General features: G+C 50.3%; 1 protein-coding gene across 1 annotated transcript in view; it reads right to left on the bottom strand.

Moving 5' to 3' along the window:
- LOC311243244 (connector enhancer of kinase suppressor of ras 2) overlaps positions 1 to 26,500 on the bottom strand; it is a gene marked incomplete at both ends in the record, with an annotated part of 192,895 nt that overhangs the window by 134,250 nt on the left and 32,145 nt on the right.

The following is a 26,500-nucleotide window of genomic DNA, read 5'->3' as shown; positions in this document are numbered from 1 at the left end:
AACACGGTTCTGTCTGTCCTCCCACAGGCTGCGGAGCGGGAAGGTGGAGTCCTACGCCACCTGAACATCGCGTGTGTGTCTGTCAGACCGGCGTACAGAATGAGGAACACATACACATGTGTCCTCGCACAGAGGATATTATGGGATATGACATGCAAAATATGGACTCCACTGAGTTGAGATTGTCAACTCTGGGCTGGCTGTTTATGGACACAGATAAAAGAGCTTGAGATTGTCGTGGAAAATAGCCGAAGCCATAATAACTTACTCAGTCAGTGGAGATCCGGTTAATACAATTTATTAACTCAGAAAGTGTCAATACAAAATAGACAGAGTGTGGCTGGACGACTCTCACATGGGGTAACTAGCTACGAAACCCGGAATGAGAGAGCTTCCTCACACCGGGCGGACACTTTTATACACACGGGAGAGGGGGGTCAAGAAGGGACTGGGGGTTGGGTGAGTTGAAGAATTGGGGGAGGGTGAAGGGAGATGGGTGAGAGATTAAGGAGGGGACAAGGTTTTATCTACCACAAGATACAGTATGCTACATGCATGCCTTGCACTCTCTCATGTTAGTTGGAGTGCCAGCATGTCTCCGATGACTGATTTTCTATTGTTAAATGTTTGACTTTTTAATGTTTTGTATTTTATACATAACTGTTTATTGTTTGAACCCAAATGTTTTATATTTTTGTGTCAATAAATTAACTAACCAGAGCAGGAACAACTAGCTAATGTTAAGCATGCTTGGGCTGGTTTTCCCCACGAGAAGCCTTATATAGTAACTAGTTATGTGCAGGATACTAGCTAATGTTGATACTAGCTAATGTTGATACTGTCTAAAGTTGATACTATCTAAAGGTGATACTAGCTAATGTTGATACTATCTAAAGTTGATACTAGAGAATGTTGATCATACTTGGACTACCTACTCCACGAGGAGAAGAAAAAAAACATTGGATTGTTTTGCAAGTGTGCAAACCGTAGTTGGTCTATATTAGATTAGATTAGATTAAAATGTATTTTCATTATACAACACAATATGGTAGTAAGTCATACTGGCCAGTAGCAGACCCGGCGCCATGGGCGGGCATTGGGGGGCCTGGCCCGCCCACTGAGTCAGCTGTGCCCACCCTGAAAAAAAAAAAAAAAAAAAAAACATTTTTTTTTTTTTTTTTTTTTCAATCAAAGTCGACTATCCAAATGCTTAGTCGGGGACAGCCCTAGTGGGCACTGATGTCAACAACAACATTACTGAAGCTAGCACAGCACTCTGTGAGAATTCGTTTTCTGCCCTCAAGAACATCTTTACAGAACATCGCCTTAGTATGCTTCATCAACGCAAGGCCAATTTAATTCAGTTGGCATTTGAGAAGGACTTAACAAAAAAGTTCAGGAATGAGTTAAGTGGAGGGGCAGTGTTTTAAGAAGATTTCACTCTGTCCCCAAATGATGGTGAGTAGCCTGTGGAGGAATTTTGTTTGCTTTTTTATGCACTTTATTTTTGTCAGTTCAGTTCAGTTTGTCAGTGAATTCAGACGTGTTGAATAAATGGAGACTTTTCAAAGATATAGAATAGAATAGAGTAGAAATGTATTATCCTGAGGGAAATTTGACACTCCAAATCACTCAACATTAAACATTTAGACAGAACAAGTCACGAATAAGAATAACAAAACAAATGGCCTAAGAATAGAATAAAATGAAATAAAATAAAAATAGAATAAAAGATACAGTAAATAAATACAGTAAAAATATACTGAAGTCTACAGTAGGTGTAATATTGCACAGTGCTGTTTAAAAAGTAAGAGTCCAGGAAGATGGTAACTGTCACTCTGTGCTCAGTGATGCAGTGAGGCACAGTGATGCGTTTTATAAAGTCTGATGGCTGTCGGAATGAAGGACTTCCTGTGCCGTTCAGTGCTGCATTTAGGTAGTGTGAGCCTATAACATGCTCCTCCTGTCAGCCAAGTCTGTGTATAGTGGGTGGGAGGGGTTTTCCCTGATGGCCTGGAGCTTAGCAAGGCTCCTCCTCTCCGCCACCCTCGCTAGGGCGTCCAGCTACACCCTAACCACGCTACTGGCCTTCCTGACCATCTTATCCAGCCTGTCTGTGTCCCCTGCTCTCAGTCCGCTGCCCCAGCAGGTCTGTTATATATATCCGTTCAGTCTGTTTTTGTATAAGTGAATGTTCTTAAGATAGAGAAATTAGATTTTTCAATTGCCTCTCTGCTGTTTAGTTCAGCACCGTGGGCAACGCCAAGCAAGCCACAGCGCCGTTGTCCCAGCTGAAATGTATAAAAGGGAACCTGTGTTGAAAAACCATTGTGCCCCCCCGAGAAAATGTTATGCCCCCCCACTAATTTGTTTCTGCAGCCTGGTCTGGCCAGTAGTATAACTAGCGAGTAGTTAAGGGATATGTAGATATATAGATATAGTATCTACAAATATATGCAGGTATATAAAGACATGGATAAATATATATAAAATAGAAATATATGTATATGGTATACAGCATTATTGTACATGCTATCATAAAGAGTTATATGGGTTATATGCAGGTGTATAAATAGGTATATAGAAAGGATTATATGCAGGTATATTCAGCCAGATATGATATATATATAGGTAGGTTTGAGGTAGGTGATTCTGATTACAGTGTAAGGCAGTTACACTTAGACAGTGAAAGCAGTATAGGCAGGTATACATTATAGAATAGGCAACAGAGTTCAGAGTTCGTACAGTATAAGAACCTATAAGTATAAGTATTTGCAATGGAGTTCAGAGTTTATGGGGCTGTCATTGTGGTACAGCGTTCAGAGAGATGACAACTGAGGGGAAGAAACTGTTCCTGAGCCTGCTTGACTTGGAGTGGAGATTCCTATAGCGCCTCCCAGAGGGGAGGAGGGCAAACACTAACAGTCTGTGATTGGGATGAGAGGTGTCCTTGAGTCGCCTATAACCTGGTAATAGGATATACCCTGGTAATATTTGGGTAGTGTTTGATAGTCTTTATAACATAATTAATATGACTCAAGTGTGCTTTATTTTCATGCTACTGAAATTATATTGGGTAAAAAAAAATAGATGAGGTGATTGTTATTGCAGGAGCACACGTGGGCTGTTGTGAAGGGCCAGATTAAACCGAATATATATATTTATTTATATATATATATTTAATTGTATTTGTATATTCTCTAATATTCCCTGATATCCCTTGTATATTCCTTGTACAATATGCATTGAATATCCATTCTAGCCTACTGAACATCCCATAATAGTCTCCATTCTACTATTGGTCGAGACCTTGGTGCCAGGCTGCCATACCCCTCAGACCCAGTTCAAACGTACCGCTCGACATGTACGAACAAGTCCTAGTTCCGCGTAGGAATTTGGCTACCGCACCACTAATGGGACTATTTGTTCATAGTGCGTATATATACTGCGCTACTAAAGTAGGACTTTCTTTTCAGTCCAGTTTCTTACCCTCCAATAGAGTCACAGACGTAAAGCCTCCCCGCGACGCCACGTGTGGGAGTAAGGCCAAGTTCGCCTACCATCGGTATTGAGACATCGTGTATATTAATATTTGAATAGTCATATTTGGCACTATATCGTCGAGTTGGACGTAGTCTATTAAGCTAATAATAGTCTGTAAATATATAGTGCTTCGTGCGGTGAGAATACTACCGTAGTCAGTACCCCAGCGTTTCGGGCAGAGAACTGGCTGCTTACCCAGGGTGGTTGACCCTATGTGAAGCTGCACCCGAGGAGCCCCAGAGCCGACGAGCGAGTGGACCTGTATACCGGATTATTCTACCGACGACAGCCCGCCTTCCCAGGCACGGATTATGCTTTGGATACTTTGATTATTCCATGGATAAAGACCCCCGACACTGCCGTGTGTTGGAACCCCCCCCCCCTGGAGAGGACGCAAGGTGAGGAGACGCTCTGCAAGACGAGGTCGCTTCACGTCTCTCCCCCGTGGACCGGAGAGAGCCGGCCCACAAAGAGTCCACCTGCTTTCATCTGTGGTCCAAGGATCGCCGGCGCATTGAACGGCACTACAGTGGGTTCACCTGGGATACCCTTGGCCGGACGAGGCAGCCGGATTCTACCCTCCGCCCCCTCCTACTCCTGTCGGCTTACAAGCGACCGGATTAACCCCTCTAGTGTATCTAGTATATAATCATTAAAGTATCATTGCTGTTATTCCTTAACTATTCCAGGTCGTATATTTACCACCTGCGCCTTCAGAGATTGGACATTCTCTATTGATATACCGACGAATACTCTTTGCCATAAAAGTGCATACTATTTCAATTCATAAATGTAATTAAGTGATTAAGTGCTTCTTCTACACACCATCGCTGTGTAGAAATAAAGACCTGTTTCTAATTCGTACATTTGTGTTGGATCCGTTTCATCTACGTGAGAGTGTTCATGATAATATATTTATGCCGTGTACTGGGTGGCCGAATATTAAGTACAAAGGTAGTGGTAGTAAGTATCATATCTAGTAATACAGTCAGGGAATTGTACCCCTCAGTTACAATTGGTCCTTCGAGCCGGATGGTAATTAGTGTAATATTAATATAGTGTTATTAATATTGAAATGGCCTATTATGAACACTCCACGAAACGATCCTCCTAACCAACGCCCGCAGCGCGAACGACGGCTCCCTCAGTACTTAGAGGCTTACGCTGTCAGTCAACAACCTAGTCTTCTACTAACAGTAAACGCGGTAAAACTAGAAAGTAAAAGTATGTCTAACCCCAACGCCCAGACTACCCCGACCATAGAGGCCCCTACGGGCTCTAATGTAACTGACCAAGTTCACGGTGGGGACCAGTGGGAACCAGACATGACTTCACATCCCGCCAGTACTGAAGAAGTAGTCCCCGATGAGTCCCGGGAGGAATACAACGCTACCGAGAGAGAACTCGGCACGGAAGAAGACGGGGAGAGCACCGTGGAGATAGAGCTCCAAGGCTCCGCAAGGAGTACCCCGAGGGAAGGCTCCCCTATACAACCGCCTTCTCCCAGCGAGGCAGAGAGGACCCTACAGCAGGCCTTCCTCATCAGCCTGAACGCCGCTGCTGAACGCGACCGACTGCAGATCCAGCAGCGAAGCGAACACGAGCAGATACGTCTAGAAATAAGACGCATTCAGATGGAAGAGAATGTGGCCCGAGAACGAGCCGGTGCTCAACGGGACGCAGCGCGCGACAGACAGCAGTCGCAACTAATAGAACAGCTGATCAGACGGACAACACCCTCTCCCTCCGCCAGAGGCTCCAGGAACTCGTCTAGACACACCTCCAGGGCGGCATCCCCTAGCCGAGTAAACAACCCTGAACTTGACCAACAGACGAGGTCTATACCCCCCACAGACCACCTCCCCCCACCGGTCCAAGCGAGACCTAGCAACCGGGAAGGAGCAGCATATCCTGTGGAGAGGCTAAACCAGAGACTACAAGCACTGGATGACCTAACTGAAGACGAAGAGGAAGAGGAGGAGAACCACGCCCGAAGACAGCACAGTACTCTACCGGACCAGGAGGTCCGGTACAGCCCAGGCTATACTCCCGCGGAGCTGCGCTACAGACCCCCGACTCTATACACGGGTGAGCACGACGCACGACCCGCACCGAGGAACAGCACCTGGACAAGCGGGCCATGGTACACTGCCGGTACCAGCCCATACCAAGGAGCGGGAGGAGACTCGCCTAGGAGGCCTCTCCCCCAACGCTCGCCGATGTATCCACAGTCAGCGTCATACATTGGCACGCCTATGGTACCCGACTTCACCCAAGAGAACCGGGCCCAGTATACAGAACTCCGCATGTGTCTGGAGACCATGTTGGTGGATGTATTGGATGAACGCCACAAATACGCCATCCTACTGAAGCACTTAAAGGTACCCCGCGCACATAATATAGCGCTCGCCTACGCGACTTCCACCACCCCATACACAGCAGCGCTGGTAGCATTGGACCAGAGGTATGGGCGCATATGGGATTACGTGATCCAGGAGATCCGACACATCGACCGCTTACCCCCAGCAATAGACAATCGAGCACTGGACGACCTGTCCATCAGAGTGCAGTCCCTGGTAGGGATGTTGGGAGCGCAAAGAGAGAAGGGGAGGCATGAACTTTACGCCAACTCAAATGTGGAAAGGATCCTGGAGAAGCTGCCGCCCGCTCGTCAGGAGCGCTTTAGGCGGCAGAGGGACCACAGAGACCCGAATGGCCCCGAACCGAACCTCCTCGATCTAGCAGACTTCCTGGCGAGAGAAGTCAGCAGCCTACGGCTAGATACATTCGGACGGAGCACCCCTGGCTCCAGAGAAGGAACCAGACGACTAAATGATGGAAGAAGATCGGTGACTGTGATGCACCAATCGGAGTCAGTACCGAGCAGCAGGAGCCACAGTACCCCCTCCAGAACGGAGAAGTGGAAGATAGTGTGCCCCTACTGTGAGAAAGAACACTGGCTAGCGCAATGTGACTCCTTCCCCAAGCTGAACGCGGAGGAAGCAGGTCAATGGATAAAGTCCAACAAGCGCTGTTTTCGCTGTGCGCGCTCACACATGGCAGCCGAATGCCGCTTAAAGAAAAGGTGCACCAAGTGCGATGGAGCCCATCTGGACATACTTCACGACAGTAACAGACGGCGCCCTTCACCTGCACCATCCAGCCGCAAAGCGAGCGTCATGTACATCGATCCCGCCAGCAGCAGTGGAGCCCGAGTACTCCTAAAAGTAGTGCGTGTGACACTAAGCTACCAGAATAAAGTCCTGGACACTTACGCCGTCCTCGATGACGGGTCAGAGAAGACCCTGCTGCTCGCCTCCGCTGCGGCCCAGCTAGGGCTGCGGGGAAGCGAAACCCAAATGACAATTCGGACAATAAGACGAGATTTGAAGACGATAAAGGGCGAGAATGTCTCATTCTCTATCGCAGCAAGCGGCCAGCCTGAGCGACGGTACCAGATTGCAGACGCTTTCACCAGCCAAGAAATAGGACTGTCGCGGTACACATACCCCGTCGCCAAGCTGATGGAGAAATATGCACATCTGCGCAAGTTACCGATCCCGCTCATAGACAATGCTATGCCGACCCTGTTGATAGGCTCCGACCATGCAGACCTCATTGTCCCGATAGACCGGGTTCATACCGGACCCCGAGGCTGCCCTGCAGCAGTCGAGACCCGTTTGGGATGGACTCTCCAAGGCCCGCTCGCCAAATCTCTCAACCGAAGTACAGCCACTAGATGTCTCCACTCCCGAGTCACAGAGGGAGAAACCGCACTCCTGCAACACGTAGAGCGGCTATGGACCTTGGAACAAATGCCCTTTAAGAACGGAAAGAAAGACATTCGCTCTAAAGATGACATTTACGCAATTCACCTCCTCGAGACAGGGACCAAGAGAGTCCCGGTCAACGGCGTGTTGAGATACGCCACGCCACTCCTGCGGCGAGAAGGAATGCCTACTTTCCACGCCAAGACAGACGCCACAGAACGGTACCTGCTGAACACGGAGCGGCGCTTAGCCAAGAACCCCGCCCAAGAGAGTGTATACCGCGCTGAGATTGAGAAGCTCATCACAGCGGGACACGTCACAAAGATGGACATTAAGGAGGCTGACCAGACCACTGAATCGTGGTACGTGCCCCACCACAAGGTCCATCACAACGGTAAAGACCGCATAGTATTTAACTGCAGCTACCAGATCGGATCCCAAAATCTGAATAAAGAGTTACTGCCCGGTCCCACACTCGGCCCCTCCCTACTCGGCGTTCTACTCCGCTTCCGCCAGGAAAAGGTGGCCATCAGCGGGGACATTAAAGGAATGTTCCTGCAGGTGAGATTAGTAGAGGCGGACAAGCCCCTGTTACGGTTCCTATGGAGAGAGAAGCCAGGAGATGAGCACCCAGCCATCTACCAATGGGAAGTCCTCCCCTTCGGAACGACGTGCAGCCCCTGCTGTGCGACATTTGCACTACAGAAACATGTAGCAGAGGACCCAGCAGCGGACGAAGAGGTCCGACACAGCGTAAAGAACAGCTTCTACGTAGACAACTGTCTACAAAGCCTTTCAACCCAGGAAGAAGCCGAGGCTCTCCTGATTAAACTCCGCGCCTCATTGATCAAAGGCGGCTTTGATCTCAGGCAGTGGGCCAGCAGCGATCCGCAAGTACTGCGCAGCCTCTCCTCCGAGGACAAGGCAGCCAGCAGCGAGACCTGGATGGCTACAATCCCGGGAGAAGCCCAGGAGATGACCCTGGGATTGGTGTGGCGATTCAAAACAGATTCGCTTCACTACAGACACAAGCCCCTGACTACGGAGCAGGGAAGGCCGGCGGCGGCGCCGACCACCAGACGGAGTGTGTACACAACACTCGCTCGACAATATGACCCGCTAGGATGTATTCTACCGTACACCACCAGGGCAAAAATGATTGTACGAGCATTGTGGGACAAGGACCAGGGCTGGGACGACCCCATTCCCGCACACCTTGCATCCACCTGGAGAGAGTGGGAGATGGAGCTCCACTCACTCCCAGGCGTTAATATGCGCCGAAGCTACTTCCCACCCACGGTGAGGCCAGAGACATGTAAAATGGACTTACACGTCTTCAGTGACGCCTCAGAGGTCGCATACGGATCAGTAGCCTACTTGCGGGCCCAAGACCAGGGGGGAGAGATCTACACAGCATTTGTCCTCGCCCGCTCGAGAATAGCCCCACGCAAGCAACAATCTATCCCACGTCTAGAGCTCTGCGCAGCCCTAGCCGGAGCGCACCTAGCCACGCTCATCCAACGTGAGCTCACCATACCGGTGTCTAGAACAATCCTGTGGTCAGATTCCACGACGGTACTCGCCTGGATCAAATCGGACTCATGCAAGTACAAAGTCTTCGTGGGAGTCAGAGTCACCGAGATTCAAGACTTAACCGAAGAGTTAACCGGAGAAACAGAGTGGCGCTACGTTGATACAAAACAGAACCCAGCTGACGTCATCACCCGGGGGATGCCCCTGGATGACCTCACCTGTCGCAATGTCTACAGTGACGGCCCCGCATTCCTAAGACTCCCGGAAGGACAGTGGCCCATGCCTATCCCGAGGGAAGCAAGTCCAGAGGAGGTGGAAATTAAGAAGTCTGTGTTCTGTGGATTGAGCACCGTAGCCTCCACCGACCCTAACATAAACGATTGCACGTCCATAGAGAGTGCACAACAAAGAACATTCCTGCGGTACCACCCGGAGTGCAAGTCCCCCGCTGATATGTCAGCAGCTAACTACGAGGAAGCAGAATTGCTTCTACTGCAGCGAGCCCAGAGAGACTCGTTCCCCGATGAATTGGCCTGTCTACAGGGAGGAAAGCCCGTCCCATCCGACAGCAGATTAATTCACCTGGCCCCCGAGAGCGACGCTCATACCCTCATCAGAGTGGGTGGTCGCCTACGCAGAGCCCCCAATCTACCGGATGACATTAAATACCCGATCGTATTGAACAGCCGACACAAGGTCACAGAGCTGATTATAAAGAAATACGATGAGGATGAACATCACGCAGGAGCAGAAAGAGTCTTCGCGGAAATCAGACGTCGTTACTGGATCCTACAAGGAAGAGAGGCGGTACGACGCTTCCAGCGAACATGTCTAGACTGCCGCAAGTGGCGCGCGCAGCCCAGCATACCAAGGATGGCTGACCTTCCTCCATGTCGCCTCCGAATCGGTGACAAGCCATTCCACTCAACGGGTATGGACTGCTTTGGCCCGCTGCACATAAAGAAAGGAAGAGGAACCGAGAAGCGGTGGGGTATTGTATTCAAATGCATGACCACCAGAGCGATACACATCGAGCTTCTCCCGACCATGACACAGACTCATTCCTTATGGCCTTCCGTAGATTCACATCACGGAAAGGAAGACCGTCTACCCTATTGTCCGATCATGGGACAAACTTCAAAGGCGGCGAAAGAGAGCTGAGAGAGAGCTTCCAAGCTATGGGCCCAGAACTTAAGACCCACCTCGCTCCAGCACAGGTTGATTTCCAATTCAACCCCCCAAACGCACCCCACTTCGGTGGCACTTGGGAACGAGAAGTGCGCTCCATAAAGACAGCCCTGTACGCAGTACTTGGGGCCCAGACTGTGGCGGAAGAAGTCCTAATGACAGTCCTCACGGAGATTGAGGGAGTACTTAACTCGAAGCCCCTCGGATATGTCTCCAGTGATGTGGCGGATATCGACCCAGTTACCCCCAACACACTCCTGATGGGGCGGCTAGATCCTGCATTACCCCAGACAATGTACCGGCCTGAAGAAGCGAACGGCCGACGAATGTGGAGGTACAGCCAAGTATTAGCCGACAAGTTTTGGAACAGTTTCCTACTGCACTACCTACCGTCTCTACAGACCCGCCAGAAGTGGGTAAAGGAGAGAGACAATTTGACAGAAGGAACAGTCGTCATGATTATTGATCAATCACTGCCCAGAGCTATGTGGCCGGCCGGCCGCGTAAGCAAAGTGATCACCGGTGCCGACGGCAAGGTCCGAGCAGCTGAAGTGCTCGTCCAGGGTCGCACTTACACCCGTCCCGTGGCAAGGCTCATAGAACTGCCTCGACTCCCAGACACAATCGATGATGACCATGACCCTACAACCCTATGACTTTGTGAAGTTGACTGACCCCTACAGCAAACCCTTATGTGTAAATAGACAACGCGATTAATCTGTCTCTGTTTAACTGATTAGGTCTGGGACCTATTCAGGGGGTGGCTGTTGTGAAGGGCCAGATTAAACCGAATATATATATTTATTTATATATATATATTTAATTGTATTTGTATATTCTCTAATATTCCCTGATATCCCTTGTATATTCCTTGTACAATATGCATTGAATATCCATTCTAGCCTACTGAACATCCCATAATAGTCTCCATTCTACTATTGGTCGAGACCTTGGTGCCAGGCTGCCATACCCCTCAGACCCAGTTCAAACGTACCGCTCGACATGTACGAACAAGTCCTAGTTCCGCGTAGGAATTTGGCTACCGCACCACTAATGGGACTATTTGTTCATAGTGCGTATATATACTGCGCTACTAAAGTAGGACTTTCTTTTCAGTCCAGTTTCTTACCCTCCAATAGAGTCACAGACGTAAAGCCTCCCCGCGACGCCACGTGTGGGAGTAAGGCCAAGTTCGCCTACCATCGGTATTGAGACATCGTGTATATTAATATTTGAATAGTCATATTTGGCACTATATCGTCGAGTTGGACGTAGTCTATTAAGCTAATAATAGTCTGTTAATATATAGTGCTTCGTGCGGTGAGAATACTACCGTAGTCAGTACCCCAGCGTTTCGGGCAGAGAACTGGCTGCTTACCCAGGGTGGTTGACCCTATGTGAAGCTGCACCCGAGGAGCCCCAGAGCCGACGAGCGAGTGGACCTGTATACCGGATTATTCTACCGACGACAGCCCGCCTTCCCAGGCACGGATTATGCTTTGGATACTTTGATTATTCCATGGATAAAGACCCCCGACACTGCCGTGTGTTGGAACCCCCCCCCTGGAGAGGACGCAAGGTGAGGAGACGCTCTGCAAGACGAGGTCGCTTCACGTCTCTCCCCCGTGGACCGGAGAGAGCCGGCCCACAAAGAGTCCACCTGCTTTCATCTGTGGTCCAAGGATCGCCGGCGCATTGAACGGCACTACAGTGGGTTCACCTGGGATACCCTTGGCCGGACGAGGCAGCCGGATTCTACCCTCCCCCCCCTCCTACTCCTGTCGGCTTACAAGCGACCGGATTAACCCCTCTAGTGTATCTAGTATATAATCATTAAAGTATCATTGCTGTTATTCCTTAACTATTCCAGGTCGTATATTTACCACCTGCGCCTTCAGAGATTGGACATTCTCTATTGATATACCGACGAATACTCTTTGCCATAAAAGTGCATACTATTTCAATTCATAAATGTAATTAAGTGATTAAGTGCTTCTTCTACACACCATCGCTGTGTAGAAATAAAGACCTGTTTCTAATTCGTACATTTGTGTTGGATCCGTTTCATCTACGTGAGAGTGTTCATGATAATATATTTATGCCGTGTACTGGGTGGCCGAATATTAAGTACAAAGGTAGTGGTAGTAAGTATCATATCTAGTAATACAGTCAGGGAATTGTACCCCTCAGTTACAATTGGTCCTTCGAGCCGGATGGTAATTAGTGTAATATTAATATAGTGTTATTAATATTGAAATGGCCTATTATGAACACTCCACGAAACGATCCTCCTAACCAACGCCCGCAGCGCGAACGACGGCTCCCTCAGTACTTAGAGGCTTACGCTGTCAGTCAACAACCTAGTCTTCTACTAACAGTAAACGCGGTAAAACTAGAAAGTAAAAGTATGTCTAACCCCAACGCCCAGACTACCCCGACCATAGAGGCCCCTACGGGCTCTAATGTAACTGACCAAGTTCACGGTGGGGACCAGTGGGAACCAGACATGACTTCACATCCCGCCAGTACTGAAGAAGTAGTCCCCGATGAGTCCCGGGAGGAATACAACGCTACCGAGAGAGAACTCGGCACGGAAGAAGACGGGGAGAGCACCGTGGAGATAGAGCTCCAAGGCTCCGCAAGGAGTACCCCGAGGGAAGGCTCCCCTATACAACCGCCTTCTCCCAGCGAGGCAGAGAGGACCCTACAGCAGGCCTTCCTCATCAGCCTGAACGCCGCTGCTGAACGCGACCGACTGCAGATCCAGCAGCGAAGCGAACACGAGCAGATACGTCTAGAAATAAGACGCATTCAGATGGAAGAGAATGTGGCCCGAGAACGAGCCGGTGCTCAACGGGACGCAGCGCGCGACAGACAGCAGTCGCAACTAATAGAACAGCTGATCAGACGGACAACACCCTCTCCCTCCGCCAGAGGCTCCAGGAACTCGTCTAGACACACCTCCAGGGCGGCATCCCCTAGCCGAGTAAACAACCCTGAACTTGACCAACAGACGAGGTCTATACCCCCCACAGACCACCTCCCCCCACCGGTCCAAGCGAGACCTAGCAACCGGGAAGGAGCAGCATATCCTGTGGAGAGGCTAAACCAGAGACTACAAGCACTGGATGACCTAACTGAAGACGAAGAGGAAGAGGAGGAGAACCACGCCCGAAGACAGCACAGTACTCTACCGGACCAGGAGGTCCGGTACAGCCCAGGCTATACTCCCGCGGAGCTGCGCTACAGACCCCCGACTCTATACACGGGTGAGCACGACGCACGACCCGCACCGAGGAACAGCACCTGGACAAGCGGGCCATGGTACACTGCCGGTACCAGCCCATACCAAGGAGCGGGAGGAGACTCGCCTAGGAGGCCTCTCCCCCAACGCTCGCCGATGTATCCACAGTCAGCGTCATACATTGGCACGCCTATGGTACCCGACTTCACCCAAGAGAACCGGGCCCAGTATACAGAACTCCGCATGTGTCTGGAGACCATGTTGGTGGATGTATTGGATGAACGCCACAAATACGCCATCCTACTGAAGCACTTAAAGGTACCCCGCGCACATAATATAGCGCTCGCCTACGCGACTTCCACCACCCCATACACAGCAGCGCTGGTAGCATTGGACCAGAGGTATGGGCGCATATGGGATTACGTGATCCAGGAGATCCGACACATCGACCGCTTACCCCCAGCAATAGACAATCGAGCACTGGACGACCTGTCCATCAGAGTGCAGTCCCTGGTAGGGATGTTGGGAGCGCAAAGAGAGAAGGGGAGGCATGAACTTTACGCCAACTCAAATGTGGAAAGGATCCTGGAGAAGCTGCCGCCCGCTCGTCAGGAGCGCTTTAGGCGGCAGAGGGACCACAGAGACCCGAATGGCCCCGAACCGAACCTCCTCGATCTAGCAGACTTCCTGGCGAGAGAAGTCAGCAGCCTACGGCTAGATACATTCGGACGGAGCACCCCTGGCTCCAGAGAAGGAACCAGACGACTAAATGATGGAAGAAGATCGGTGACTGTGATGCACCAATCGGAGTCAGTACCGAGCAGCAGGAGCCACAGTACCCCCTCCAGAACGGAGAAGTGGAAGATAGTGTGCCCCTACTGTGAGAAAGAACACTGGCTAGCGCAATGTGACTCCTTCCCCAAGCTGAACGCGGAGGAAGCAGGTCAATGGATAAAGTCCAACAAGCGCTGTTTTCGCTGTGCGCGCTCACACATGGCAGCCGAATGCCGCTTAAAGAAAAGGTGCACCAAGTGCGATGGAGCCCATCTGGACATACTTCACGACAGTAACAGACGGCGCCCTTCACCTGCACCATCCAGCCGCAAAGCGAGCGTCATGTACATCGATCCCGCCAGCAGCAGTGGAGCCCGAGTACTCCTAAAAGTAGTGCGTGTGACACTAAGCTACCAGAATAAAGTCCTGGACACTTACGCCGTCCTCGATGACGGGTCAGAGAAGACCCTGCTGCTCGCCTCCGCTGCGGCCCAGCTAGGGCTGCGGGGAAGCGAAACCCAAATGACAATTCGGACAATAAGACGAGATTTGAAGACGATAAAGGGCGAGAATGTCTCATTCTCTATCGCAGCAAGCGGCCAGCCTGAGCGACGGTACCAGATTGCAGACGCTTTCACCAGCCAAGAAATAGGACTGTCGCGGTACACATACCCCGTCGCCAAGCTGATGGAGAAATATGCACATCTGCGCAAGTTACCGATCCCGCTCATAGACAATGCTATGCCGACCCTGTTGATAGGCTCCGACCATGCAGACCTCATTGTCCCGATAGACCGGGTTCATACCGGACCCCGAGGCTGCCCTGCAGCAGTCGAGACCCGTTTGGGATGGACTCTCCAAGGCCCGCTCGCCAAATCTCTCAACCGAAGTACAGCCACTAGATGTCTCCACTCCCGAGTCACAGAGGGAGAAACCGCACTCCTGCAACACGTAGAGCGGCTATGGACCTTGGAACAAATGCCCTTTAAGAACGGAAAGAAAGACATTCGCTCTAAAGATGACATTTACGCAATTCACCTCCTCGAGACAGGGACCAAGAGAGTCCCGGTCAACGGCGTGTTGAGATACGCCACGCCACTCCTGCGGCGAGAAGGAATGCCTACTTTCCACGCCAAGACAGACGCCACAGAACGGTACCTGCTGAACACGGAGCGGCGCTTAGCCAAGAACCCCGCCCAAGAGAGTGTATACCGCGCTGAGATTGAGAAGCTCATCACAGCGGGACACGTCACAAAGATGGACATTAAGGAGGCTGACCAGACCACTGAATCGTGGTACGTGCCCCACCACAAGGTCCATCACAACGGTAAAGACCGCATAGTATTTAACTGCAGCTACCAGATCGGATCCCAAAATCTGAATAAAGAGTTACTGCCCGGTCCCACACTCGGCCCCTCCCTACTCGGCGTTCTACTCCGCTTCCGCCAGGAAAAGGTGGCCATCAGCGGGGACATTAAAGGAATGTTCCTGCAGGTGAGATTAGTAGAGGCGGACAAGCCCCTGTTACGGTTCCTATGGAGAGAGAAGCCAGGAGATGAGCACCCAGCCATCTACCAATGGGAAGTCCTCCCCTTCGGAACGACGTGCAGCCCCTGCTGTGCGACATTTGCACTACAGAAACATGTAGCAGAGGACCCAGCAGCGGACGAAGAGGTCCGACACAGCGTAAAGAACAGCTTCTACGTAGACAACTGTCTACAAAGCCTTTCAACCCAGGAAGAAGCCGAGGCTCTCCTGATTAAACTCCGCGCCTCATTGATCAAAGGCGGCTTTGATCTCAGGCAGTGGGCCAGCAGCGATCCGCAAGTACTGCGCAGCCTCTCCTCCGAGGACAAGGCAGCCAGCAGCGAGACCTGGATGGCTACAATCCCGGGAGAAGCCCAGGAGATGACCCTGGGATTGGTGTGGCGATTCAAAACAGATTCGCTTCACTACAGACACAAGCCCCTGACTACGGAGCAGGGAAGGCCGGCGGCGGCGCCGACCACCAGACGGAGTGTGTACACAACACTTGCTCGACAATATGACCCGCTAGGATGTATTCTACCGTACACCACCAGGGCAAAAATGATTGTACGAGCATTGTGGGACAAGGACCAGGGCTGGGACGACCCCATTCCCGCACACCTTGCATCCACCTGGAGAGAGTGGGAGATGGAGCTCCACTCACTCCCAGGCGTTAATATGCGCCGAAGCTACTTCCCACCCACGGTGAGGCCAGAGACATGTAAAATGGACTTACACGTCTTCAGTGACGCCTCAGAGGTCGCATACGGATCAGTAGCCTACTTGCGGGCCCAAGACCAGGGGGGAGAGATCTACACAGCATTTGTCCTCGCCCGCTCGAGAATAGCCCCACGCAAGCAACAATCTATCCCACGTCTAGAGCTCTGCGCAGCCCTAGCCGGAGCGCACCTAGCCACGCTCATCCAACGTGAGCTCACCATACCGGTGTCTAGAACAATCCTGTGGTCAGATTCCACGACGGTACTCGCCTGGATCAAATCGGACTCATGCAAGTACAAAGTCTTCGTGGGAGTCAGAGTCACCGAGATTCAAGACTTAACCGAAGAGTTAACCGGAGAAACAGAGTGGCGCTACGTTGATACAAAACAGAACCCAGCTGACGTCATCACCCGGGGGATGCCCCTGGATGACCTCACCTGTCGCAATGTCTACAGTGACGGCCCCGCATTCCTAAGACTCCCGGAAGGACAGTGGCCCATGCCTATCCCGAGGGAAGCAAGTCCAGAGGAGGTGGAAATTAAGAAGTCTGTGTTCTGTGGATTGAGCACCGTAGCCTCCACCGACCCTAACATAAACGATTGCACGTCCATAGAGAGTGCACAACAAAGAACATTCCTGCGGTACCACCCAGAGTGCAAGTCCCCCGCTGATATGTCAGCAGCTAACTACGAGGAAGCAGAATTGCTTCTACTGCAGCGAGCCCAGAGAGACTCGTTCCCTGATGAATTGGCCTGTCTACAGGGAGGAAAGCCCGTCCCATCCGACAGCAGATTAATTCACCTGGCCCCCGAGAGCGACGCTCATACCCTCATCAGAGTGGGTGGTCGCCTACGCAGAGCCCCCAATCTACCGGATGACATTAAATACCTGATCGTATTGAACAGCCGACACAAGGTCACAGAGCTGATTATAAAGAAATACGATGAGGATGAACATCACGCAGGAGCAGAAAGAGTCTTCGCGGAAATCAGACGTCGTTACTGGATCCTACAAGGAAGAGAGGCGGTACGACGCTTCCAGCGAACATGTCTAGACTGCCGCAAGTGGCGCGCGCAGCCCAGCATACCAAGGATGGCTGACCTTCCTCCATGTCGCCTCCGAATCGGTGACAAGCCATTCCACTCAACGGGTATGGACTGCTTTGGCCCGCTGCACATAAAGAAAGGAAGAGGAACCGAGAAGCGGTGGGGTATTGTATTCAAATGCATGACCACCAGAGCGATACACATCGAGCTTCTCCCGACCATGACACAGACTCATTCCTTATGGCCTTCCGTAGATTCACATCACGGAAAGGAAGACCGTCTACCCTATTGTCCGATCATGGGACAAACTTCAAAGGCGGCGAAAGAGAGCTGAGAGAGAGCTTCCAAGCTATGGGCCCAGAACTTAAGACCCACCTCGCTCCAGCACAGGTTGATTTCCAATTCAACCCCCCAAACGCACCCCACTTCGGTGGCACTTGGGAACGAGAAGTGCGCTCCATAAAGACAGCCCTGTACGCAGTACTTGGGGCCCAGACTGTGGCGGAAGAAGTCCTAATGACAGTCCTCACGGAGATTGAGGGAGTACTTAACTCGAAGCCCCTCGGATATGTCTCCAGTGATGTGGCGGATATCGACCCAGTTACCCCCAACACACTCCTGATGGGGCGGCTAGATCCTGCATTACCCCAGACAATGTACCGGCCTGAAGAAGCGAACGGCCGACGAATGTGGAGGTACAGCCAAGTATTAGCCGACAAGTTTTGGAACAGTTTCCTACTGCACTACCTACCGTCTCTACAGACCCGCCAGAAGTGGGTAAAGGAGAGAGACAATTTGACAGAAGGAACAGTCGTCATGATTATTGATCAATCACTGCCCAGAGCTATGTGGCCGGCCGGCCGCGTAAGCAAAGTGATCACCGGTGCCGACGGCAAGGTCCGAGCAGCTGAAGTGCTCGTCCAGGGTCGCACTTACACCCGTCCCGTGGCAAGGCTCATAGAACTGCCTCGACTCCCAGACACAATCGATGATGACCATGACCCTACAACCCTATGACTTTGTGAAGTTGACTGACCCCTACAGCAAACCCTTATGTGTAAATAGACAACGCGATTAATCTGTCTCTGTTTAACTGATTAGGTCTGGGACCTATTCAGGGGGTGGCTGTTGTGAAGGGCCAGATTAAACCGAATATATATATTTATTTATATATATATATTTAATTGTATTTGTATATTCTCTAATATTCCCTGATATCCCTTGTATATTCCTTGTACAATATGCATTGAATATCCATTCTAGCCTACTGAACATCCCATAATAGTCTCCATTCTACTATTGGTCGAGACCTTGGTGCCAGGCTGCCATACCCCTCAGACCCAGTTCAAACGTACCGCTCGACATGTACGAACAAGTCCTAGTTCCGCGTAGGAATTTGGCTACCGCACCACTAATGGGACTATTTGTTCATAGTGCGTATATATACTGCGCTACTAAAGTAGGACTTTCTTTTCAGTCCAGTTTCTTACCCTCCAATAGAGTCACAGACGTAAAGCCTCCCCGCGACGCCACGTGTGGGAGTAAGGCCAAGTTCGCCTACCATCGGTATTGAGACATCGTGTATATTAATATTTGAATAGTCATATTTGGCACTATATCGTCGAGTTGGACGTAGTCTATTAAGCTAATAATAGTCTGTTAATATATAGTGCTTCGTGCGGTGAGAATACTACCGTAGTCAGTACCCCAGCGTTTCGGGCAGAGAACTGGCTGCTTACCCAGGGTGGTTGACCCTATGTGAAGCTGCACCCGAGGAGCCCCAGAGCCGACGAGCGAGTGGACCTGTATACCGGATTATTCTACCGACGACAGCCCGCCTTCCCAGGCACGGATTATGCTTTGGATACTTTGATTATTCCATGGATAAAGACCCCCGACACTGCCGTGTGTTGGAACCCCCCCCCTGGAGAGGACGCAAGGTGAGGAGACGCTCTGCAAGACGAGGTCGCTTCACGTCTCTCCCCCGTGGACCGGAGAGAGCCGGCCCACAAAGAGTCCACCTGCTTTCATCTGTGGTCCAAGGATCGCCGGCGCATTGAACGGCACTACAGTGGGTTCACCTGGGATACCCTTGGCCGGACGAGGCAGCCGGATTCTACCCTCCCCCCCCTCCTACTCCTGTCGGCTTACAAGCGACCGGATTAACCCCTCTAGTGTATCTAGTATATAATCATTAAAGTATCATTGCTGTTATTCCTTAACTATTCCAGGTCGTATATTTACCACCTGCGCCTTCAGAGATTGGACATTCTCTATTGATATACCGACGAATACTCTTTGCCATAAAAGTGCATACTATTTCAATTCATAAATGTAATTAAGTGATTAAGTGCTTCTTCTACACACCATCGCTGTGTAGAAATAAAGACCTGTTTCTAATTCGTACATTTGTGTTGGATCCGTTTCATCTACGTGAGAGTGTTCATGATAATATATTTATGCCGTGTACTGGGTGGCCGAATATTAAGTACAAAGGTAGTGGTAGTAAGTATCATATCTAGTAATACAGTCAGGGAATTGTACCCCTCAGTTACATGGGCATTGTAGCAAATGTGCTGTTTATCATCATCAGAGCTCAATTTGAGTAGAAGCTGTATTGGAGGTAGAATTGTAGTAAAAGTTATGTTGTTATCGCCAGGTTTATTATGAGTTAATCTGTCTTTCATAACAGCCAGTGCTTCCCTAACCGCTGACCTCACCGCTGACCTCACTGTTGATCTCACCGCTGACCTCACCGCTGACCTCACTGCTGACTTCACCGCTGACGTCACCGCTGACCTCACCGCTGACCTAATCGCTGATCTCACCACTGACCTCACTGCTGACCTCACCGCTGACGTCACCACTGACCTCACCGCTGACCTAATCGCTGATCTCACCACTGACCTCACTGCTGATCTCACCGCTGACCTCACCGCTGACCTAATCGCTGATCTCACCACTGACCTCACTGCTGATCTCACCGCTGACCTCACCGCTGACCTAATCGCTGATCTCACCGATGACCTCACTGCACATCACTGTACATGTGTGACAGTGACTTCTCTTATCAGCTGCTCCACACTTTTCATGCTTTACATTTAAAACAAATGTGTATTGTTTAGTTTTTTCTTTTACAAATACAGTCATATAGTGGATATACTCTGGTGAAATGTCAGGAAGTTATTAAGGTATATAATAAATCCCAACCCGAATCTGCTGATTATACTTGACAAAGACACACACACACACACACACACACACACACACACACACACACACACACACACACACACACACACACACACACACACACACACACACACACACACACACACACACACACACACACACACACACACACACACACACACACACACACACACACACACACACACACACACACACACACACACACACACACACACACGAGTCATGTCTTAGAATCACTGTCTCCACCATACTGTGTCGCTACCAGGGCTGCTCGATTATGGCACAAATCATAATGACAATTATTTTGATTGATATTTAAATCACTATTATTAAACATGATTACTCATTGATTTGAGAACATCGTATGATGACGACAGAATTCGTTTTACCTTTCTGTCAACTTCTAGATGTTATGAAAGATGTTTCAAAATAATAACTGCTAGAAACGTGCTGTAGCTCCTCCTTCCTCTCAACATCGGGTTTATCATTTTATTTCCTGAAAAATCATAAGCACATCTCTGGTAAAACACTAGAATTAACTTGTCTGATTTGAACAAAATCAAGGGAAGTCAAGGGACATAAACAAAGCCAATGCATTCAGATATTCAAAGTCCTTTCAGCGAATATATTGTAAGGGGCTGAGGGGAATGGTGATTGATGGCTTCTATGTTCCTGCCTGTTGGCTCCTCCCAATGGAGAGAAGAGGACTGACGGCTTCACACACGCAGACCCACACACACAGATGTCTCCCAATTAAGCAGTCCGCATGCCTCTCAGAGGACAGAGGCACAACATCAGAGGGTGTCTTGGAATGGAGAGTGAGAGAGCTGTTGGGAGACATCTAAAACCGTGAGTTTACCACCGGTAAGCCGGACAGCGGCCCGGCCTAGTTAGGGACTGGACTACAGTAAAGGTAGTTAGGTGCTCCAATGGGAGCCAGTATGATTTTGTTTTGCTTAATTTTCTGTTTTACTTAAATAAATGCCCCTGGCCATTGTCCAGCGGGGAGCTAAAGCTATTTGACAGTGTTTGATTACTTGTACAACCTATTGCTTCTACCTACCCCTGTCTGCTACCTTTGTTACAATATACAAAGTCAGACATGGTTGATTCCACAGATCAACCAAAAACAAGCAAATAACAGACTAATATTATAAAGAGATAACAAATCGAATTGTTAGTAACAAATAATTTAAAGGGACAACGCCATGCCTTCCATCATTCAATTAAGCATTACATCACACGCAGGAGTGGTTTGTGAACAATAAACCATGCCTAGGGGTGGTCGTTAGACCCCCCTAGGCATGGTTTATTGTTCACAAATCACGACTGCAAGTGGTGTAATGCTTTTATACAACTGCCATATTCATTCAACCTTATTGCTATACAATAAACACACATTAATCGAAGATTTATTGAAAAAAACATCCGCCAGAAAAAGTAGTTCCCACAACTACAAAAAAGACAAGTTGCCTCCATGTGGAAGCAGCTTGAAGTGCATCCAACCAAACTAACACATCCAACTGTGTATTATTGGAATGATTGAGAGAAGTTGCCTCATGTGGAAGCAGCTTGAAGTGCATCCAACCAACTAACACATCCAACTGTGTATTATTGGAATGATTGATTGAACATTTTATTACCAGATGCAGAATGGGTACAATACAGTACGGCTCAATACACACAATTGTTAAGGGGATGCAGACCTACTTTCTATAGAACTTCATTCTTAGATGCTTCTATAGAAAGTAGGTAAAACAAATTAAAACGTTTTCTTTGCCCTATAGGAAAAAAAGGTTTTCTTCGCCCTATTTTTTTATTTATTTTTTTAAACCTACTGTAGAGGGCCTAAACTTAACCAGTTGGAAACCAAGCGTACAGTAATAAAATTAGCAATCAATCAATCAATCAATCAACTCAATAGGCCATGCTCACTTAGAACAGCGCAGCACCCAGCTCTCTCTGCCTGCAACACTCTGCCTGCAACGCGGAGGATAGTAAGTACGACACACTGAAAGACGTGCTGCTAGAAACTTTTGGTCAAACGGAGTCTGAGCGTGCACGTCAGCTACTGTCTTTGCCGGGCTTGGGCGATGCTAAACCATCGGAGCTAATGGATCGAATGTTGGCTTTACTACCAGGCAACCACAAGCCTTGTTTTATCTTTAAGGAGCTATTCCTGCAGCAGCTACAGTACCATGGCAAGTGCGGTCGGCTTTGGCTAACTCTCCCATTATAGACTATCGGGCATTGGCTAAAGAGGCTGATTCTGAGGCTTTTCTCTGCTACACAACAGTGTCAGGTGGCTAACAATATTGTGTACCAGGTGGATGACTCTCCGCCCCCTGCTGTTGCTGCTGCCCTGTCCAGAGCCCCCGCCCCGGCCCAGAGACAAAAGCCCACAAGTATGTGTTTCTACCATGCACAGTTTGGCTCTAAGGCTAGAAAATGCCTACCCCCATGTAACTACCCCCATGCCAAGGTGTCGGGAAACGAGAGGGCCAGCACCCGCTAGCTGCCATGAGTGTTGGCCATGAAGGCAGTTTATTATTTATTAGAGACACACTTTCTGGGCGGCGTTTTTTGTGCGACACTGGGGCCACTGTGAGCGTTTTACCCGCATCTGTTTTGGATATACAAGCCGGAGTACGGGGTTCACCACTAGAGGCGGCCAACGGCAGTCCCATATGGACCTATGGTGAACGGCATGTGACATTGTCTTTGGAGGGACAGCATTTCTCATGGACGTTTGTTACTGCTGAGGTGTCTAACCCATTGTTAGGTGCAGATTTTTTGTGTGCCCATGGGCTGCTGGTGGACATTAAAAACCGGCGCTTGGTCAGCGCAGAGACTTTTAGCTCATTCCCATGTGAACTCTGGTGGTTCTAGCTCCTCAAGGCTGTCCAGTACCCTTACTGCCTCTGAGTTCTCGAGTATGTTGGCTGAGTTCCCAGTTCTTACCATGCCAACTTTTTCAGCAGCTACAGCTAAGCACGGTGTGGAACATTATATACCGACTGCAGGCCCGCCAGTACATGCCCGTGCACGGCGACTGGATCCAGGTAAACTGGCTATTGCTAAAGCGGAGTTTGAGGCGATGGAGTGCCTCGGCATAGTGCGCCGGTCCAATAGCCCCTGGGCCTCGCCACTCCATATGGTGCCAAAGGCCGCCGGAGGTTGGCGCCCGTGTGGTGATTATCGCCGCCTGAATGATGCTACGACCCCTGACCGATATCCTATACCACACATTCAGGACTTTTCATCTCGCCTTGCGGGGAAGGTCATATTTTCTAAAGTGGACCTGGTTCGTGGTTATCACCAGGTGCCGGTGCAGTCACAGGACATTTCCAAGACCGCGGTAATCACCCCTTTCGGGCTTTTTGAGTTCCTCCGCATGCCTTTTGGGCTCAAGAACGCTGCCCAAGCATTTCAGCGCCTCATGGACAGTGTGTTAAGGGACCTGCCTTTCCTGTTCATTTATTTAGATGACATCCTCATCACCAGCTCCTCCAGGGCTGAACACATGGTTCACCTCCGCACACTTTTTGAGCGCCTGAGTCAGCATGGCTTGATTCTTAACCCAGCCAAGTGCCAGTTTGGACTGCGAATAATTGATTTCCTCGGGCACCGCATCACAAAGGATGGGGCAGTGCCTCTGCCATCGAAAGTGCAGGCTGTGAGCGAGTTTCCGCAGCCCTCCACCGTCCGGGCACTACAGGAATTTTTGGGTATGGTGAATTTTTATCATCGCTTTGTGCCTGGCGCAGCCCAGCTCATGCAGCCCCTCTACGAGGCACTCAAGGGGAAACCTGCTAAACTCACTCTCACTTGGACAGAGGAGATGGAGGGAGCTTTTAAAAACACTAAGCAAGCCCTGGCTACAGCGGCCATGTTGGCGCACCCATTACCTGAGGCGCAGATCGCTCTCACAACCGACGCATCGGATTATGCTGTTGGGGCAGTGTATGAGCAGCTAGTCGATGGTCACTGGCAACCCCTTGCCTTTTTTAGTCGGCAGCTCAGAGCCAGTGAGCGCAATTACAGCACCTTTGACCGGGAGCTCCTCAACCTCTATCTGGCGGTACGGCATTTCCGTTTCCTGTTGGAGGGCCGACCATTCACAGCATTTGTCGATCACAAACCGTTGACCTTTGCTATGGCCAAGGTCTCAGAGCCATGGTCCGCTCGCCAGCAACGCCAGTTGTCCTCCATCTCGGAGTTTACAACGGACATCCAACATGTGGCCGGGAAGGACAACCCTGTCGCCGACTGCCTCTCTCGTGCTATCATCAGTACGGTCCACCTCGGGATTAATTATGCACAGATGGCAGCCGATCAGCTTTCCGACAAGGACGTCCAGGCATGTAGGACCACCGATACAGGTCTTCAGTTGGTGGACATCTCTTTTAATGACACTGGTTCTACGCTCCTGTGTGACATCTCACTTGGGCAGCCTCGCCCTGTTGTCCCTGCCGCTTGGAGGAGGCGTGTTTTCGACGCCCTTCACTGCCTTTCTCACCCGGGCAGGAAACCATCTCAGCTGTTGGTGGCAGCCAAGTTCGTCTGGCACGGTCTTAAAAAGGATGTTCGGGATTGGGCTAATGCTTGTCTAGAGTGTCAACGGGCCAAGGTACACCGCCACACCAGGGCCCCACTAACCCCTTTCAATGTGCCTGAAAGGTGCACATAGACTTGGTTGGGCCACAGCCACCATCACACGGTTGCACCCACCTCCTTAACATGATTGACAGGACAACCCGTTGGCCAGAGGCCGTGCCACTATCTTCAACTACATCTGCCGACATTGCACGAGCATTCATCGGCACCTGGGTTGCCCGTTTTGGTGCTCCATCGGATATAACCTCCGACCGGGGGCCTCAGTTTACATCGGAGCTCTGGAATGCTGTGGCCCAGGGTCTCGGGGTAAAGCTGCACCGTACAACGGCTTATCACCCTCAAGCCAATGGACTGTGCGAGAGGATTCATAGGTCAATGAAGGCCGCATTCAGGGCCAGTCTTCGGGACAATGGGTGGGTTGACAGACTTCCGTGGGTCATGCTGGGCCTCCGATCAGCCCCTAAGGAAGATCTTCAGTCCTCCTCAGCCCAACTGGTTTATGGGCAGCCATTGCGAGTCCCCGGGGATTTTATGCCCAACACCACAACGCCTTGGTCTGCTGGCCAGCAACGGTCTGTTTTCCTGGACAATGCCAAGGTATTTAGGCCGGTGCCTACGTCACAGCACATTGTGCCCCAGGCTTATATTCCACCTGATCTCCATACAGCAAAGTACGTCTTTGTCCGCCATGATGCCCATCGGTCGCCACTACGGCCACCATATGAGGGGCCTTTTCGTGTTCTGGAGACAGGGGACAAGTCATTTGTAGTCGAAATAGGAGGGAAACCGGACCACATTTCAGTGGACCGTCTGAAACCGGCTCATGTGGACCTGGACAGTCCGGTTCCTGTAGCTCAGCCGCCGCGGCGCGGCCGCCCTCCGGCCATCAGAACCTCAGACCGCCCTCCGGGGTCTACGGGTTCCACCATGACGCAGGGTTTCCCCCTGGCCGTTAAGTCCTCAGACCACCCTCTGGTGGTAACTGGTCCCGTCGCTACACAGACTCTGGACACCCGAAGCCGCTTCGGCAGGATTTTACGGGGTCCTCAACGGCTCATGCTGCCAGTTCTTGTGAATTCTGGGGGGGCGCATGTGGGGGACAATAATGGACAATAGAATTCACATTCATATTCTGTCACCTCCATGTTCAATGTTATGCACAGGGTGTGGTTAGAGGGCATTGACGTTATGTAGTCACACGGGTTGACGTGATGACGTATTAGTTTGTATTAAGGAAGTGGGAAGTAAACATGAGACGTTACGTGTATTGCATCTAAACAACCGTCTGGCAGTCTGTTTGTTCCGCACTCCTACATTAGTACATT

This window comes from Notolepis coatsorum (assembly GCF_963971535.1).
Source record: "Notolepis coatsorum genome assembly, chromosome: 16".
Classification (NCBI taxonomy): Eukaryota; Metazoa; Chordata; class Actinopteri; order Aulopiformes; family Paralepididae; genus Notolepis; species Notolepis coatsorum.
The sequence above is the reverse complement of the archived record's forward strand: the minus strand, read 5'-3'. Positions and strand labels throughout refer to the sequence as shown.